Below are 20,447 nucleotides of genomic sequence, written 5' to 3'. Positions count from 1 at the left end.
AATGGGAACAAAATCCAGTTTATGTGGATTTATTTCATGCTTAGTAAATAAACTCATTAAGATTTTGAACTGCTTTTATTTCCAGGGAAAAAGTCATTAGCTTAATGACATTATGTATATGAAGGGGAAGCTGTCTAGGGAAACACACAGAGCCTATGGTGTTAATGCAGAAACTTTCCTGGAATTGTTTGAAATTGGGTTTGAGTCATTAGGCACCAGATGCTGTCAGAAGAGCTTCTGCAAAATGGCATAATGCATTAACTCAATTTTGAGCCTTTTATTTATTTTGTAATTTTTTTTTAAGAAGTATACTGTACGCATACAGCAGTCAAATTACAGTTTGAGACAGTGGTTTACTTGTTTAAACCATGAAACGTGCATTATTAGGATGTTTATAAGATATTTAAATCAAGGTTTAGACCCTTTCCCTCTTTATTGAAGAAATATTGGTCAGAGCGGAATAATTGCTGAGTAATTTCCCTTTTCATCAGTTTGAAGAAAACCAGCTGAGAAAATTTTCCTAATTTCTGATGCAATTAGGAAATTTTCCTAATTTCCTCAAATGAGGAATAGTGTCCAGCTATCACTAAGAACTGATGTTAATTCTCATTTTTCTCTCATTTTTAACTGCTGTGATGGACTGTCACTGCATCTGGCTAAGGATTCAGTATGACTAGTTATGTACATAAGTAGGAAAGAAATACTTTATATTGTATTTCTCCCAGGTACTGAATGAGTGTAAGCTAAGCCCCCTGAATCAAAACCCACTGAACATGTACAAATATGGCCAAAGCTGTGTCCATTTACACACATTAATTTTAGTTATTAACTTCAAGCCTAAAAATGCTCTTGGAATTCTTTGTCCTACTGCATTATTCACATGTCTCTATTTTCTGAGTTTGATGTAGGACCTTACTATGACATTAAAGTTTAAGCCTCTAACCCCTGGAGCTGCTCTAGTATTTCTACATGCACCCTTGAACTTGATGCACTTTGAGGCGGCATATATGATCATTTATAATTCAGGTCCATGTTAAGCCATTCAAATGAAGAGTGGAATGAGATTCTGGATGCTCTGCTTGATTAGTGTCTACAGGTATCTAAATAAAGATGCCAAGGACAGCATCATTAAATGCCCTGTGTCTACAAGCCTCCTCTAAGTTGATTTCTATTCTCCTCTTCACCCTGCAACCCACTCTGGATACATTCATTCATGGGTGTATACAACATCTGTGGTTCATAACTGATACAGCTGGTTTGATCTCATTTCCCAGAAAATAGGATTTTCAAATTCAGCCCTATATTTCCTGGGTGTGACTGTATATTGCAACGTGTGGTGGCCCGAGTGCCGCAGGGCGAGGGGCAGCACACATAGTCTCTCTTCGACATGGACGAACATTTAATTGAAACAAAGACGACGGCACTCACATGTGTTACACACAATGAATGCAACACGGTTACCATTGAACAAACACGATTACATTTAACAACGGCAAGAAAAACATTTAACGTTCACACATTACGCCAACAATAACCGACAACACTGCACACAACGACAAAAGTTTAAATACACAAAGACTAACACAATACAGGTGTGTCCAGGTGTGGCTACGAACATGACCCTCCTACTGCACGTGGCTGGCCAAACCATGTGCCTCGCGGGAGGCGAGCGTTCCGTGACATATATATGCTACAGTTACAATAAATCAATAAATCACAAAATATCTCTTTCTAAATACACTATATTGCTGTGAGTACAATTTCTGTATAAATATTTATAAGCTTTATAAGTTATAAGCTCTCTCACATATATATGTACACACACAAATATTATATATGAGAGAGAGAGTTGGTAATCATACATACATATTGTTGTAAACAAGTTGGTAATCATATACACATATTGTTGTAAACTATAATTATTTTGCTTGTTTTTTAACAGATTTTTTTTTTGCATTTGTGAAATTATAGCTAGTTTTCAAGATGCAGTTTGTTTCTCCTTTAAGAAAAGGTCGACAGAGAGAAAGGGCATTCATGCTGACGTGCTTATTTGAACCTTTTAAGGAGATGGACCTTTTGACATTTGAGAGAACTCCCCTCCAGCTCTTTTTGATGATGTGCCTGAGAAGAGCTGCACTGCCTTTCCTGCCATGAACGGTGAGAGCCTCGTTCCTCTTTCCCTCTGCCTTGCTCGAAGCCCTTCATCATGGAAGATGATTTTGTCACAGATCTTTCAGGTCTCTCTACAACGGTTGCGCTACTCTATGCATTTATCCATTTATTAGGCTCTTAAGCAGGCTGCATGAGGCATCGCTCCAGAGGTTCCCCTTTTCTGCCAGTTTAGAACACTCTCGTATAATGTAGGATCAGTAGTTCTCATGTGGAAAAGATCAGGAAGGATTTTGGAGGTCACCCTGCTGAACTTGGGCCTTCATTCATTCCAGTTCCGCATTGTGGCCTTATGATCCTTGTCCTATTGTCCATCGAGTGCTTGCATCATTGGCACCTTAACCTGCATGGGGGCAGCTATTGTGTTTGCTCAGAGATGGGTAGGGATAGAAAGGGAGATGGCTACAAAACCCTAACTTTACAATATTATTAATTAGGTTGAGATAGTGTCCTGCATTCACTAAGCCTATGATATTGTAGTGGAATTAGAAATAATGTGGCATCTTCCTCCAAAGGCTTGAGGTATCTAATTGGAAGCCAAGTAATATAAAACTGTTCATTTGAATTTAGTCTTTTTTGTAGTTAGTATATAAATGCCAAATATGCAACACTGTGCAAAGGTTTTAGGCAGGCGTGGAAAAAATGCTTTCAAATTCTGTCAAAAATAGAAGTGTTAATAGTTTATTATTGTCCATTAACTAAATGCAAAGTGAATGAAGAAAAGAGAAATCTAAACCAAATCAATATTTAATTCAACCCAATTATGGGAGATGAGGGCAAATTAGGTGAACCACCAACTGATCCCAGAACCCCAGTGTGTTGCTTGGGTTCATCACCAGCATGTCACAGAGGTGACTTGAGAGAACTCATGGTAGAGAACTATGAACTGAAAATTAAAACTGGCAAAAATTGGCTTCCCCAACAAAGGGCGAGAAACGTCTGGTAAAGGCTTGAGAGAACTGGAGAGAGGAGAAGGCACAACTCAGGGCTTTTAGGAGAAGCTCAAGAAGTGAGATTAAAAAAGAGACCCATGACACTGCACTTGAGGGTGCTACCCAAAATACCAGCATTGTCATTTTCCAGAATCCTGAGCAACGACTCAGTAGAGGAATGCCTGTGAACTGCTCTTAATTAGCTAGAAGCACAGGTGTAGCAAATTTCACCTGATGATCTTGGCGCTGCCCTTGTGCCCTCTGGTGGCCAAAGGCAATTTAACAAGAGGCACAGCCTCAGACTGCCACAGTTTCCCCATGTTCATTCAAGTCTCAGGCAGGTTGGATGGGAAGAATCATTACAAAGCAATTTTCAAGTCTCTCCAGAGATGCTCCCTTTAGACTCTCACTGGGCCACTTCAGGACTTTCATTTAGTTTTCCTGAAGCCATTATAGGGGATGTTTTATAGGGGATGTGTTTCGCGTCATTGTCTCATTGAAGTGCAAACTTTTACCCAAGCCTGATGACTTGAGCATGATGTGGAAAAAGTTTTCACCCAGTACTGCTCTGTGTTTCTACATGAATTTTCCCCTCTATTCTGACTAGCCTTTATACCTCTGTCATAAAAAAATCCTCATAACATAATGAGGGATCATTTTAATGATGCTTAGCGTCTGGTTCCTGAAAATTGTGGCCAAATATTTCAATCATCTTTTCATCAGACTCTTAAGGTCTGAGAGTTTGTCATTTGACAGACCCCAAGGTTATCTTCCTGTAAGATTGTTCCATCTCCACAAAGGAACTCTGGATCTCCTTCATGCTGAACACCTGTTACCTGTCTGACCAAGGTCGTCCTTCCCTAATTAGTGCATTTTTACAGCATTTCCTGATTACGCAGACTGGCTGGGTGGCCAGATAAAGGAAAACTGTTGGGGTTCCACACTTCTTCCATTTGACAATGATAAGATACTGACATGTGTATCTCAGCTCTTCAGCACTTTCCTTGTAAACCTGTATCCTGTATCGCTTCTTGTAACTGTGCCTTGATGCAAGCCTGTCCTGCAGGTCTACTGACAGTTCTCCTGACCTCATGGCTTAGTTTTTACTCTGACATATACCATTCTTCTATAGACAAGCATGACAAGCACGTTTCAGTAGACTACAGAAGCATTTTAATTAGCATTGATAGAAGTAGAATGTAACCTGGCAGAGCTCAAATGTGTGTCATAATACAAAAAAAACTGTAAATATGATACTTCTCATATATACTTTTAATAAATTTAAAATACATAAACTTTTTAAATAATTTTGGAGTATTGTCTGTAGATTAGGATAGGTCTGAAATATTACAAAATCTGCTTAAAGGGCCTGAAAACTTTCTATGGATAGATATGATATTCAAAATTGTAGTAAAGTACTCAGTTTTGGACAGAGGTCCTTCATTAGCTGTGCAAGCAAAGAATTGCTTTAAAAAGAATCTTCTTTGGATATATATGTATATATATATATATATATATATATAATTACACACACATACATTGTGTCTGTGTGTGTGCAGAAAGAATCACACCTCTAATTTTAGCTGATCAATGCTGATGTTCTCTACATCTCCCTTTGCTTCAGTAATAAAAGAAAGACCAAAGCAAAAGCATGATGACAAAAGATAGCTTGGGAGTTCCATTTTGCCTCATTATAGCCCTTTTGCTCATTGCTTACCACTGCAATTTTTCCCTAGGATTTTCTGTGTTATCATCATTGAGGGATAGAGCCAGGCACTCCATTCCATGTTGAGTGGGTCGCTGAGTGCAGTTCAATAGTAGATGATTGTAACAACCAATTTTTCCAGTCGTGTGATGTCTCTTACACACTGGAACGACCCCAGTGAGGAGTCTCTTAGCCCCCTGTGGTCCCATTTATGCCTCCTGTCTCGAAAAGTAACAACTCAAGCAGTGTTCAGAACACTCCGGGCAATTGTTCCCACATATTTTCATGTCATCCCAGATTTAGGCTTTTTGACCCTCAGAAATGGATCTCCATAAATCTCTTTTATAAAGAATGCATTCTCTTTTGATATGGTGAAAGTGCTTTAGACAGCCTTACTACAATAAAAGGCATTTTATATTCACTAAGATTTAGCAGAAGTGCTATTATTTTGTTTATAAAATCAGGGTCTCCTACTGTTCACCCAGCACATAATTAAAGTTCTGTATGGCTGATACTATCAGTTGTGCACCAGGATTATGCTTCTTGGCATTAACTAACCTCCTATGATAATCAACACCCTGCGCATTGTGATCTCATTTTAGTATTCATAATTGTTTCCATTTCGGAATGCTCATTATCATATCAGACTTCAGTTACACAATGCTGATTTGAATACACAAAGTGTGATGGATAATTAGCCTGCATAACGACAGGTTCTGCTTTACTGCTGTACTTCTGAGCAGAGTGGTCCCCCTTATCATACCGTGGCTAAATTAAGAACCAGGCCTGTCTCTGCACAGGGAACAACTGACATTTTTGCTTTATTGTCTGCATGTCTTATGACATAGTTGGATCTGTGACATGGTCTCTCCAGGTCATGGTGTCAAACTGCTGCCTGACCAATAAGGCTCTGAGATTTAGGCAGACCAGGCTATTAGCATAAAGGAGCTAAATTCCCAAAGGAAGCTGGATTGATTTAACACCAAGGTCCCGATGGGATGTTTGAAGCTGGATATTAATACACCTTGACACTTGTGAGATATACCCTTTAGTGTGTCAGACTGCAAACAGGAGCCTAGACCACACTGTGTATCAGAGCTATGTACGCATGAAGGAAGGATGGAGGATGGAACTCTCAGAAGGCCATGGTGATTCTGACACTGGATGATTTTATATATATAACAAATGTGAAGAAATCACAAATTTAGCCACTGTGCAACTGAAATGCATTTGCATATCTCCTGTCATTTTTCCTCGCTATTTTGGCATGTCACTGGACAACTATTGCAATAGACTATTGTTTACAGAGGGTAATAAAAGTTATTATTTATAATTTTAATAAATAAACTTCTAAATTAAAACTAGTTATTTTGGACTTTTTACAGGGATTTAAAGCTGTGCTGGTTTGATTTTGTGCACTGAACAAAAGCTCAACAATTTACTATTACAGGCAGCTTTGATCTCTCCACAAACTCTGCCACACTATGAAAATCAAACAGATCCACAAATCCTGCCCAAAAAGAGCATGCAACTGTAAAATCAAAAGCTTTTCATTTATATATGTATTAAGATTAGAGCTCTAAATTGGACCAGGAAATTTTCATTGGATTTCAATCTGTTTGTTCAAATTTTGTATGATTTCTGTTTAAGATCTGTTTAAGTTAGCAGTGGAAGTTCTACCTGGCATTTTTGGGTCCAGCAACACCTTTGATCATCACTGGCGTCATCAGGAGATTATGGTGAGATTTATTCTATTACTGTTTTTGGGTCCCTGCATTTTTCTACCACTAGAAAACAAGGTTACTTTGTTTATAGGACAAGATGGCCAAAAAAACCACCAGATGTTTTGTTAATTTTGTAAGGAACAAACAGCATTTTCCACTGCTTTCCAGTGTATTGTTTGAAACACACAATGATCAGCCTAAAATACATCTGTATATATTCTGTTAATTGCATTCTGCTCACTGGGTGGCATCCAATGGCACATAATATGGTTGCAGTGCGACAAGCTTGCACTCCTCACATGGTGAGTGGCAAGCGTGAAATCTCAGCGATGCTGCTGTCACTTGTATTCAACTAAGCGTTTCAGAAAAGAAAGCAGGGGATGTCATGGCCACGTGTTGGGGTCACAATAGAGTGGCAGAGAAAGGAAGGGAGAGAGAGCAAGAGAGAGCGAGAGAGAGCAAGAGAGAGCGACAGAGTGCAGGCGCTGTGCTCGGTAATGCCAAGAGGCTTCTTATTTTGATTTCAGCTATGTACAGGTTAACAGTGAAAAGACAAAAAATTTGAAAATACAGATAACACATAGAGCAGCACCATCCAGTACACATCACCACGTGGATGTGCAAAGAAAGTACCATACTGTGACAGGTTAACAGATATGCTAATAGCATCCAGCAGCCAGTACACTAATTTATGAACACTGTATTGTTAAATGGAATACAGTATTTGTTCAATATCTGTTTGTCATTCTCTGGGAGTTGAGGAGTCTGATAGAATAGGGGAAGAAACTATTGCACAGTCTGGCTTTAAGGGTCTTTATGCCTCTTCCCAGATGGTAGGAGAGAGAATTTATGTGAGGGGTGTGTGGGATCACATAATTGTGCCATGCTTAAGGCTTGGTTCTCAGAGTGAAGCTTGAAACTTGTGCTCTTGGGTCATTACCTGTTCATACCTCCTGTACTTCAGTAATTTACAGAACCATAGACACAGGGAACATGCACTTTAAAGGCAACTAAAATAATATTTCTTAATAATGCCAAAACCTCATGCCATGACTTGACATCCAGAGATCTGTATTTTTGCCTCGCACGATTTTAAGATATCGTATATTTTTGACTTTTAACTGTGCACTTTGTTTTTCTTGCTGCAGGTACACTTGAAAGGATATTTTAAAATTGTCTTATAATTGTCTTTTAAATGATTACTTCACAGTACTGCACAATATTTGTCCTCTTGATTTGCATTTGATTTTTCATTTTATTTTTCCATTTAATCCAACCATATTTATGTCACAGTTGGCCGGCCATCAGCCAGAAAGGACACACCCACTCCTGAGAGGGGCCGTACTTTTGTTCTGCTACGCTCCCAATCACCAACATATTAATGCATTACACCTGTTCTAACTTGACTCCCCTATTTAATCCTGCAGGTCCCGAGAGAGGACGCTGCACATTGACGGACTACTGCTGTGAGACCAGCTGCTTATCGCACTGCTACCAGCATATTTTGTTGTTTGTGGATTTTCGTTCCTTATTGTCCGAATGGAAAATAAAGAACACTTCAGCTCAGACTTGCCTCTCGCTTCATCTGTGCTGCCAGCATCACAATTTAACTATAATAAACTGCTTCTGTAACATTTTATATTTGGCAAAAACCTTGAGTTGAGAAGGATGTAAAAAAAACTATAATCCTATGTATTCTCTATTTATTGTATTATAATTCTTCTACTAATAATAATTATTATCATTGTTATCCTTTCAGTCCAATTTGTGGAGAAGTACTAGGAATATAGGCCTACACCCTAAACTGTGAAAATGGAAAGCTTATAGAGTCTCAGAAAGCCTTTCCCTGTTGTGGTGCCTGCTCACCTTCACCCACAGTACTTTCTCTTGAGTATTTACCCATTGTTGTGGAGACATTGCCAGCTGCATATTGCCAACTCAGGATTGCAAAAGAACAGGTTTGTGAAGCATTACTTTTCAGTATGTCTTGTTTGTTAGATTAGAGCATTTTAACCCATGAATAATGTATGTAAGTGTGAGTGAAGGAAAAAAGACAATGAGGGAAAATATACCAAGATAACATTACATTTTGAAACTTTGTGACATACACTAGTTTGAGTTCGGAAGCAACCCAGGCCAAAATAAGAAACAAACCCCCAAATTTACTTATGTTATAAACACATTTCATCTTACCTCTATGTCAACTGCTGCACCAAGCTTTATTGCAAATCTCCAACATTTATCAATTTTGACTGGGATATCATCAAACCTTGTCTAAATGACTGAATGCTGGTTAGATCATACTTAACCGATCATTACAAGTTTGTCAACATAAATGGTGACTTTTCAGCATACCCCAAGGTTAGTTTTGGGGTCACACAGGGCTATGTTCTAGGGCACCTGCTTTTTTTTTTTTATATGCTACTTCTGGGTGAAATGAGTCATAAACTCTGCGCTTATTTTCACTGCTATGCTGATGACACTCAGTTGCATGTTTCAGGCAAACCAGAGGACAAATAACTTATTAATCAGAAATGTGTCAAAGACATCAGACACTATAATTTTAGAAACTTTCTCTCCCTTAAACCAGTTGGAACAGAAGTATTCTTATTAGGCCTCTTATCAGTGCTTGTATAACACTCTTGCCTTGTGTTATGCTTTACTCTGTGGTTTCTGGCTATTTCTATGTTCAGTGCATATATTGTAGTTTATTCCCATTTGTATATTCTTTGTGTTTCATTTCTTTTCATCATAATGTTATCGGGTGTTTTAATGTTGGACCACGTTACTGCTAATACTTCTAATAAATGTCTTCCAGCTATGCCCCACAGTACCATAGCGAACTCTTGGACTCAGTCTATATGTCTAGGCATTTGATTAAATACCTCTCATTCTAGGTAAAGGTGTATATCTGGGGGTTCATGGGCACCGAGAGTGACTGAGAGTAAACTGCTGTTTGTTTTGTGGGAACAGGGGAGTGCAGCTGTTCCTGTTCCAGACACACACTCATCAAAAGCAGACTAGGCTTTTTAGCAGCTCACAATAGACCTGTATTATTCATTCATTCTTATTATCACTTTTGTTCTCTGTTGCTTATTTTGTTTGTATCCAGTGTCACCCAGAGGAGGATGGGCTTCCCCTTTGAGTCAAGCTTCCTTCCTCACGGCCTTAGGGAGCTTTTCCTGACTACTGTCTCTGTATCACAATTTAATGTTACAAGACAATTACAAGAACAAAAAAGAAGAGAGCATAAAGCTGGCCACCTCTGTTTACAGTATCCTTAAACAGTCCCCTCTACATTTACATTTATGGCATTTAGCAGACGCTCTTATCCAGAGCGACTTACAAAACTGCTTTGTCATTTACTCAGTAGAGTAAGTTAGAGTCCAATATACCAATTGTCTAAAATACTGTAGAAATGCAGGGATCAATGCTGATGCCTAGAGGTACAAAATACATAAGGTCACTCTTAAAAATGATAAGTGCAATAAACAATAAGGACTAGAGTTTGTTAGACAACATCAGTGTAATGAACAATGCCCTACAATAAGTACTAGTTTAAATTAGTCAATATAGGAGCAGGTTCAGTGGTCATTTAAATATTCCTTGAATAAATGGGACTTCAGTCTGCATTTGAAGACTGCAAGGGACTCTGCTGTCCGGACAGCAAGCAGTTTCAGCAAGGACAGCAAGTCTGTTCATTCCACAAACTGGGAGCCAGGACAGAGAATAGGACAGAGAATAGTCTCGATGCTTGTCTTCCACGAGACTTGACGCATGCTATTTCTAGCCGAGCTGTACTTGAGGTTCGAAGTATTCAAGGTACGGCTTGGGCTTTGACCTTTGACCTCATGTATGGAGGCGCTGGCCCATTTTTGGCTTTGTAGGCAAGCATCAAGGTTTTAAATCTGATGTGTGCACCTACTGGAAGCCAATGAAGTGAGCACAGCAGTGGCGTAACGTGTGAATGTGTGAAGATTGAAGACCAGTCATGCTGCTTCAGTCATGCAGAAAATCACATGATGCACAGAGGGGAAGCATACAAAATGAGTACTAGAGTTACACTACAGGGGAAGTGGACTGGAAATGGAACCAAGTGGGACAAATACAACCCACACATGGAACACAACACTGGTGGCAGCAGTGGGGGGGGGATATATACCAGGAGATGTCAGGCATTTACAAAAATGAATGAGCTATGAATGAAGATCTTTTTGATAAAGGATGCAATGGGAGCTGAAACCAGAAGTGCACCCCCATCTGTCTCTGGGCTTTGCATTTGACTGCCTCGGAGTACATTTTTAACATTATGTACTACACTACCTCAGTCCTTGAAAGCACAGTTATTTATACATATGACCAAGGATTGCATTTTAAAAAGGTTAACCGATTCGGCTGGAGTCACTTTTTAATCAACACTGCACATAAAGATTGTCCCAAGGTGCCTTAGAAATGCTGTCTTGAGCTCATACACCACAGAAAGAAGCTTTTGGAGTGCTCAGAAGTTAGCCGCTTTCTCACAGGATCTTTCCATATTCCCTATAGGGGTAGAATGAAAACACTTTATATGATTTATGATCTGTCAGTCTTCAGAAGGAGCAGGAGGGCCTTTATGGCCAGCAGACATCTTTGCTAACAAAGCTGACATTTCAGTAGGGCAACGTTTGACAGGTGTTTACTCACAGCAGCAGGGAGAATGGAAACATGCTCTCATGCTCATAATATTTCAGTGCTACATTACTGCCCATACTTGGGAGTAAACATATGGACTGTATTAGAGAAGTCTATCTTTTAAGTGCACCTCAGAGGTGAGGCAGTTGTGACAGTGTAACACCCAATACAGTACTACAGCAATGCCAGCGTAACTGCTGCCTCCAAAAGTTATGAATGGGATAAAAGACAGCTGGCAAACTGAGCATTCTAACAAATGGGTAACAGAATGCAATTGTGCACTTATACAATGTACCTATGAGCAAGCTGCACCTAAGTCAGTGCACGAGACCCACAGATCTAATCAAGTGCTCGATATGTGTTTATCAATATATTTTCATCAGGGAAATGCATTAATTGATTAACAATTAGCAAAGCACTATGGAGGAGTATTGAAGTACGGACACTAATGCCCTACTCAATAATGGAAATGGTTTATTGATTATTAACAAAATTAATAATAATTCTAGAACTACCTTAATTTGCTGAGTCAGAAAAAAGAAAAAAGTTGCATATTACATGATTCAGAGACTGAAAATATTTCAGACAGGCAACATTTGTTACAGAACATCTTGCCAAACTAAGTCATGGCTGCTGTTGAAATTTCCAAAGCTATTTGAAAGGAAAAAAATCTCTGTATTTTGTATTTAGTGGTACAATGTCTTCTCATACCAAGAATATAAGTGGTCTCATTCACCATGTTACTCCATGTGCACATAATGTATGCTTCCAGTAGGAGTGCTCATTCATTGGCACATCCAAGCTATGCAGCTGAGCTAAATAGGGGAATGTGCACACGCCTGCATAATGACAGACCTGACCGCGTTCTGAAATATGAAAGAAATATGCTGTGCTTAGCTGCTTATTACTACCACATCCCTCAGATGCTTCTGAGGACTGCAAACCTTGCTCTTTGCCCCAATGTGTTTGTCTGAGGCAGAGAATAAACAGCAACCTCCTGAATAAGACAAGGGAGTCTGCGGTTTCAACCTGTTGCCAACTGGTAACGGCATCCCTGTAGCCTGCGTTGTTATCCGCCGTTAGCTGCACACTGAAAGCTGTATTAGCTGTCAAGTTCAGCTGCAGTTTTGGGGGTCACAGGACAATATGGTAAGAAAAGCCAGCACTATAACGTAGGGGTGTCATCTTCTTAAATACACTAAGCCATGCACGTGGAGAAGTTGATTAGTCTGTGGTGCCATTGTCCGGCATAGTACCACAAACCATATATTCATGCAGGCCTATACGTTTCAAAACTTAATTTCATGGCATTAATTTTAAATATCACCGTTTTATACAGAACTGCATCACTATCATTCTCTATCATTTCGTATTGTTGTGTAATCCTGTTTTTAGGGCGAGGGCGTGAACAGACAGACAAGCTAATGCAGGAACTCCTGAACACTTTAAGGCTTTTAATAAACAGGAATTTTGTGTTCCCTTTTTTCCAAGCTGAAACCAAAATGAATTTACAATTCTCTCAAGTCCCATCATATCCATGACACTGATGATGTCCTCAGCTCATAAATGTGTGGCTTCCATATAGGTTGATGGGGGCACAGGGGGATCCAAAAACATAAGTCATCTTTTTTTCAAACTTAGGGATGTGAATTCATTTACGGAATTTAGCAGACGCTCTTATCCAGAGCGACTTACACAAGTGCTTTGTCATTTTCTCATAGAACACATCCTAGTGCAGTACAGCAGGTTAGAGTCCAATATACCAATGGACTAGAATACTGTAGAACTACAGGGATCACTGCTGATACCTAGAAGTACAAAATACATAAGATCTATCTTAAACAATGATAAGTACTATAAGCAATAAGTGCTGGAGTTTGTTAAACAACAAACTCACTTGACAAATTCACTTGCCATTATCATTATATTTGATAGAGCAGCAGGTGCACAGGTGAAACAGACTTTCATTACATGGCAGGTGCTGATAAAAAGATAGAAAGGTGGCCTATATGTAAAGATCACTGCAGTCACACGTAGGGTTTGATGAGGTTCACTGCATCCAGTGGAATGTGTTCGCCACTTCCCTGAAAAACAACCCTCAAGCTCTCTGGACAGTTAAGGCATTGGACTCCAGTTAAAGCCCTGTTACTGAGAGGAAATGCATCATGGAAATGACATGCTCTCAACAGCTCTGCAGCTGACTGGGCTGATCAGTTCTCTCTTCTGCTCGCACGAAGCCTCCTGGGAGGATAAATAATTTACCTCTGCACAAAACACACTCATGTAATTGCTCCATTACGTCCTAACATGCGTAATTAAGCCACTTCAGGCAAAGAATGATTGATTTCTCCCATCAGGTAATGTTTTCCTACACTCAGGTTATTTGTTCAGTGTGATTGCTCTTAATTCAACTGAATCAGAGTTCAGTTGCAGGGTTGATGTCACCACATTAGAGAGCAGGCCTGTTCAGTTGAGGACTTGGCTACAGATTTTTTGCTCAAATCCAAAAGGGCTCCCCCAAGAAAATATCCTAATTAATTATGTTAGGGACTTCTATACAGGGACAGACTAGAAACACTTGGACTTTAAACACATCACTGTATCACAATTGGGTTCGATTATTGAAAATAAAGGTTATTTAAATTAAAAAAATAATAATTTTTAGTCACATTTTTTATTCCATTGCAAATGTGGGAAATGAGTTTCCCAGGTTACTGTGATAAAACAGATAGACAATAATTGAATAGACACATAATAAACACAGTACAGAAGGGAAGTGATATGCAGACAGTTTAGATCATCATAGTAACATTAAATGGTGCAAAAGCTGTGGTAATACTGAGACATTTACAATTAAACATTGTCAAATGGTATTAAACCTTATGTGTGAAGAGATCTCAGTTCATGTGTGTGTGGTCCCTGATGATACTGCATGCCTTCCTCTTAAATTGTTTTTGATAGATGTCAGACATGAATGGGAGTGATGAGGAGTTCATTTCAATGCCTCTCTAGGGTTTTGACAGCATGCACCATGCACTGACAATGTAACTCAACAGAATTCAAACACGGAAGTTTTTCCAGATATAGACCAAGCTGAAACCTTATTGATAAATGATTCTTGCCAAAGCTGTAATGGCCGAAGGCAATAAGGACACTTGCGGATTACAATGTTGAATAATGATTTACTTAGGGAAAGACGGGGGCAAGACGTGATCCAAAAACAGGCACGATCAGAAGTAATGCAGAGGATGAACAAACAGGTAAGGTTTTCCAAATCAAAGTCAGGTACAGGTATGAGTCAAAACCAGGGTAACAATAAATGTGCAACGTGAGTAAAACTAAAAGTATCGCAATCCAAACATGTTGAAAACATGGAAAAAAAATCCAAAAAATAACGCTTAGTACACAAAATGAAATGGCAAAACTCCACACTGATGAATGGTTGCAGTTTTACTTAAATATTAAGAGGATAATTAGAGTCAGGTGTAATCAATATTCTGCAGAGGCCGATCTCCGGTGTTCTGAGGCATGATGGGATTTGGTGTTCATCTTGGTGGAGTAGGGCAGTGTGACAGATGCTGAAGACAAAGTGTGCTTCAAAAAGACTGTAAAATGGTGATGTGGGTTATCAGTGTCTTGCATCTTGCATGACACATTGCACTCATCATCATCATCATCATTTCCACTTATATAGTGCATTTTTCAGACTCAAGGACAGATCAGGTTTTACAGTCACTCACTCACCGATGAGAAGTGGCAGCACAGCGTACCCTCTATTGGAAATAGAATATTGGAACCCGCAGCCCCCAGGGGGTCTGACACTGGGTACAGGGGAAGATGATGATCTTTTGTTTTCAAAACAGGAATAAATGGACAGGAAATGCTGAGACCCACAAGAGAACACACAGGAAACCCCACCTCTGCACACATAAGTAAAAAATATATAGCTATTAAAGCACTAATCGCTCAAATACCACCTGATGAGATAATGCATCTCAGTGTAATAAAATGCTATTAATATTTAAATATAATCTGACCATTTTCCATTATTTTGATTTTCTAATAAGATGATTCATAGTAGTTTCAGTGTAGTTACTCAATAATACATGTTAAGATTAATAAACCTGCAGTTTAAGAGGTTAAGTTCCCACACTGTGAAAGCATAGCACCACAGGTATGAGTATACCATGAACTTGTTTTTTGTTGTTTTTCTTAGTGTGAGTTGTGTGGAGCCACAGGTCCAAAGCCAGTTCTGATCAGTGTTTTCCTGGCACTTATGAATTCATAGCCAAGTTGTGCCCAGTCCCTTTGTCCTTTGTGTGTTTATCTCGACACAGTCCGGCTGCTGTCTAAACCGGCTGCTGTCTGTGGTGCTGAAATGTAGATAGTGCTGGAGTAAATCCTTACACTTCATGGTTTCATGAGCCACTCCTTCTGGCAGTTTGGCAAAACAAGACAACATAAATACAATCCAGCAACAAACAAAAGGAGCATTCCCTACTGAACTGTCCTCTCCATGGATGGAACAATTTTTGGAGTCTTCTTGTGGTCGTTTGAATTCTGTGGCAATAGTTCCATGAGTAACAGCGAGACTGACAGGTCAATGTGCTAAGATGACGGTTCTATATGGGCTAGGATCATCCTCCAAATTGTTAAATGGACACTGCTGTTACATTCTGAATAAGGTCAGGAGCCTAATCTGTGCATACTCTATGCATGTGCCCCTTATCAATTTCATCTTCATTCAGAGTAGATTTGATTAACATGCAAGGCAGGCTGTCTCTCAATAAATCACAAGGTGCCATAGAACCTTGGAAAGGCACACCAATATAGATTTTCTAGTGATCGTGTGTACTCAGGTATTATTGAAAAGTTGGCTGCAATTTTCTCCTTCCCTGCTGACTGATCTGATGAAGGCCCAGGAACATGGCTTCCTTGCGGTCATCAGCAGGCAGCTGCTGTGGGCTTAATGAATGCTCCCTTCTCAAACTGTGCACGCCACGCTACTGTTCCCTTTATTCCAAAGTGATGAAGTGCTGAGAGGGGCTGGCTAACTTCATCTTAATCGCTACCTTGTGTGTAAACGTAAAAGTTGCAATAGCATCCATCAAAGAGCAACTGGCATAAGTTACCAGGAAAGGAAGACAAAGGTGTCACTCAGCTTTGAAAGCATGAAAATGAAGGCATGGCTAAATGATAAGTGTTGGTTAGAAGTTACTGATTCTAAGTAACACTATTTACACAAAGGCTTTCACTCCCAGAACACTTTCAGCAGAATCAAACCACCATTTAATCAGTGTAGATTCGAACCAACTCTGAAGGACTGAGAAGCTCTGAGAATGAACTATGGCCTTCATTGAATTACAATTGTGGTGGGAATGTTGACCTTAACACACACACCTTGGCACTTGTACCTTTTATTTCACACGTGACATACCTTTTAGTGTGTCAGACTGCAACAGGAGTCCAGACCACACTGTGTATCAGAGCTATGTACGCATGAAGGAAGGATGGAGGATGGAGGATGGAACTTCTGTGGGTATCACAGAAGGCCACGGTGATTCTGACACTGGATGATTTTATTTATATATATAACAAATGTGAAGAAGTCACAAATTTAGCCACTGTGCAACTGAAATGCATTTGCACATCTGTCATTGTTCCTCTATATTTTGTCACTGGATATCTATTGCAATGGATTATTGTTCATAGTGGGTAATAAATAAGTTAGTATTCATAATTTTAATAAACTTCTAAATTAAAACTAATTATTTTGGACTTTTTACAGGGATTTAAAGCTGTGCTGGTGTGATTTTGTGCACTGAACAAAAACTCAACAATTTACTATTACAGTCAGCTTTGATCTCTCCACAAAATCTGCCACACCATGAAAAATCAAAACAGATCCCCTATTCCTTTCCAAAAAGATCACTCAAACGTTTTTCAATTCTAGACATGTTAAGCTCTAGACTGGATTTTCTTTGTGTGTACATACAGCTCTGTTAGAATGTATATTCAGCTCTGACCTGTCACAGTATTGATTCCACAAGAGCTCTGAAGGTGTCCTGAGGTATCTGATACCAAGACATTAGCAGCAGGTTCCTTAAATTGCAAGGTGAGGCCTCAATGGATAGTCCTCCCTGGTGCCACCTATCTGACACAGCCAGCATTAACTTTTAGGTTATAGTAGCTCTTCGATGGGATCCGACTAGAGAGGCTAGCATTTGCTCCCCTGTGTGGATCAGTGAGCCCATGATCATGACTACAGACTACGTTCCCCATTCTCCACCTTTCAGCTGCCCGTCTGTCACTCTGATCCACCAATCACAGCTCTCTTCTCCGTTCAGCTTCTGTTGATTATCAACTGTACTTACCTGTTCCTCATTACACTCACCTATTTAGTCTGCCCAATTCTCTTTTCTCATTGCAAAGTACTGCCATGTCTTGTGCATGCACACTGAGTAGCTTCTCCTCTGCTGGTTTCTCTGTGTGCGGTTTTGTTTATTGGTTACCATCTTTGCGGTTTTGTGGCCCGTTATGTTTGGTTTCTTGTATAGACTGCTTCTCCTGGTATTTGGATCATTAACTCATGCCTGGCTTTTGATTAGCGCTCTTATAATAAATCGTTTATGCTCATTCCTGTCTCCAAAGCCTGGTTAATGTCTGTTGTGTTTCCATGTCTGATCAGTGTATTAGGGAGTTATACAAATATCTACAGCAGTGTTCAATCTACCTGAAATTATTACATTGGATTGTAGAAATGGAATGATGACAAACGTGTCTCTCATTGTGTGTGTGTGTGTGTGTGTGTGGGGGGGGGTCATGTGTGTTTGTGTACCATTGTGTCTTTTCTCTCTTTTTCATCATACAGTTAAATAATAAATGTTTGCTCAACTATAGTTCAAAGCATTTGCTGTCATTTGTATTTGGCACTTCTTATTTTCCTTTATGTAAATAGTAACCCACAGAGTTCTCAAACTTTCAGGGACACAACATAAATCTTCCCCTTTAAACAGAAAAGCTTGGATTAGTAAAAAAAAGTCTTCAGATAATGCACTTAAGGAGTAATTGCTCATTAAGGCTCTTTCAAGGTGTATTTTGTTCCATTTTTGCAAAGCACAAGTTAAATGTTTAGACTTCAATACAAAATCAACATTACAGTTAATCCCAAGTACTTTTGTCTTGCCAGATTTAATCCCTGTTCCTATTAGTCTTTGTGATGTATTTGCACACCTCTGTAATAGCTGTCTCAGTATAGGTTTTGCATTACATATTGATCAAATAAAATGCATCCCCTTATCATGCTAATTAGCAATTTTAAGCGGTTTCACGAGACAGCAGACCTCTTATCTGGAAGAACATGCAACATGCTTCATTTGCAATGCAGAATATGATGAGTCACACGAAATGACTGGAAGCACAACAGCCATGCCCTTTCATGTCATACTTTCACCGGTGAACTTCTGAGTTATGATAGTTTATCTTAGGTTAATTGGATATTAAATTAATTTACCAATTAGGCATAAAACCCACATATAATTTGTAGCCATGTAAAATTGTGCATTAATATTTAAGTACAGTAATATAATGCATTCCCCAATACAAGATTTTGGGTCAGAATTCTATAAGCACCCAACTGTTTGCTTAGAGGACAGAATAAATACAAATGAATGACATTGTGTGTTTGGTGACTAACTGAATTCCCAATCTCAAACAGAAATACCTCCTGTATTTATACATCCTGTATCTACCCCTGTTGTGGAGGAAAAACACTTACATTTCTACCTGAAATAATATGGCTGTCTCACTGTGTGATTTTATAATAAAGCATTTTTCCCCACCATCTTAACCTGCCAAGTTCCTTCTTCCACGTTGACCACAGCATCTCATGCTCCGGGGGGGGGGGGGGTCTAGATGGGTGAATTGTCTTTTGTGTTATACAGAGATCAATAAATGCAAAAGAACTTGTGCTAAGGTCACTGCAACCAGTCCTCCTGGTGCCTCAGGAACCAAGGCTTGCACCAGAAGAATGCTGCCAAAAGCTTTTACTGTGCACATAATGTTGCAGATAACATTATTAATGCAGCTGATTGCAACTTTATCAAGAACTGTTTCTCAGTCTCCTCCCTACTGAAAACCTAGAGCACATGTACAATCCAGGGCTCATGATAACCCCAGACACTGTGAAATTCTTAATGCATGCTTTTTCTAAACCAGGGTAGAAGCACTTCTGCCTCCTAATTACACTATTTGAAATGGAATGGGGTCTGGTGCCCCTAATCGCCTTTCGCAGCCTTTAAAGTACACCCTCGTATACATAGTTATTTATACCAAGACTTCAATCAGAACAGTGATTACATTTATGACAGACCAGTGCCACTATTGTAGAAGAAAAAAAGGAGAAAGACTTTTGGACTTTCTTTTCTCTGTGAGAGAGACCATGTTAACACTAGAGTGAGAACCATTATCTGCAGGTGCAATTTGAATTCCCCTTAAGGTTTTGCCAAGCATTCAAGAATGTGTGCCAGGAACATCAGTGAGCGCCACTCGCTTTGAGGTAGAGACATATGAAGAATATGCCATTAGAAAGCCTTCTTTTCAAGTCGCTGTGTCACACCGGTTCTGTTACGGGGAAAGATAATGTACTGGGAAATACCAAGCTATTGTTAGAGCTTCAGCATCTATGGACAAACATCGTATCTGAGAACATAACAGAATACAAAAACAACCCATACATTTAGAATACTAAAAGTATGGGTTGCCAACATAATACTAAATTTGATTAATTTAATTTTATCTGTTGCACAACCTAAATATTTGGATTCTCTCTCTCTCTCTCTCTCTCTCTCTCTCTCTCACACACACACACATAATAAGTTATTGACAATACCAGTACCAATAGACAGCAGCACACAAAGGACATTGGTGTGATGCATACCTTGTCTGATGTGCCTAAACGAACCTGTCTGTAACAAGCTGGCTGATGCCTGGAGAGAGCAGGAGATGCTGTTGAGTCATGAAACATACGTGTTCCAGCTACTTCAATGCTGAGATGCAGTGCAATGCATATAAATGACCTTAAGATGTGCATAAAAATAGCTTTCTTCCAGGAGGTTCCAGAAGGCTGATTTGAGTCTCTAGTGAATCTTCAAAGGACTTCCAGCTTTTTTTTTTTCTTTTTTTTTTTTTTTGGCACTTAAGCTCATTCATTTTGCATGACGAGTGTGAAGATGGATAAATGACTGA

The sequence above is a fragment of the Electrophorus electricus genome, chromosome 5 (genome assembly GCF_041902795.1).
Source record: "Electrophorus electricus isolate QZ-2024a chromosome 5, ASM4190279v1, whole genome shotgun sequence".
In the NCBI taxonomy this organism is placed as follows: Eukaryota; Metazoa; Chordata; class Actinopteri; order Gymnotiformes; family Gymnotidae; genus Electrophorus; species Electrophorus electricus.
This window is presented reverse-complemented; position numbering follows the sequence as displayed.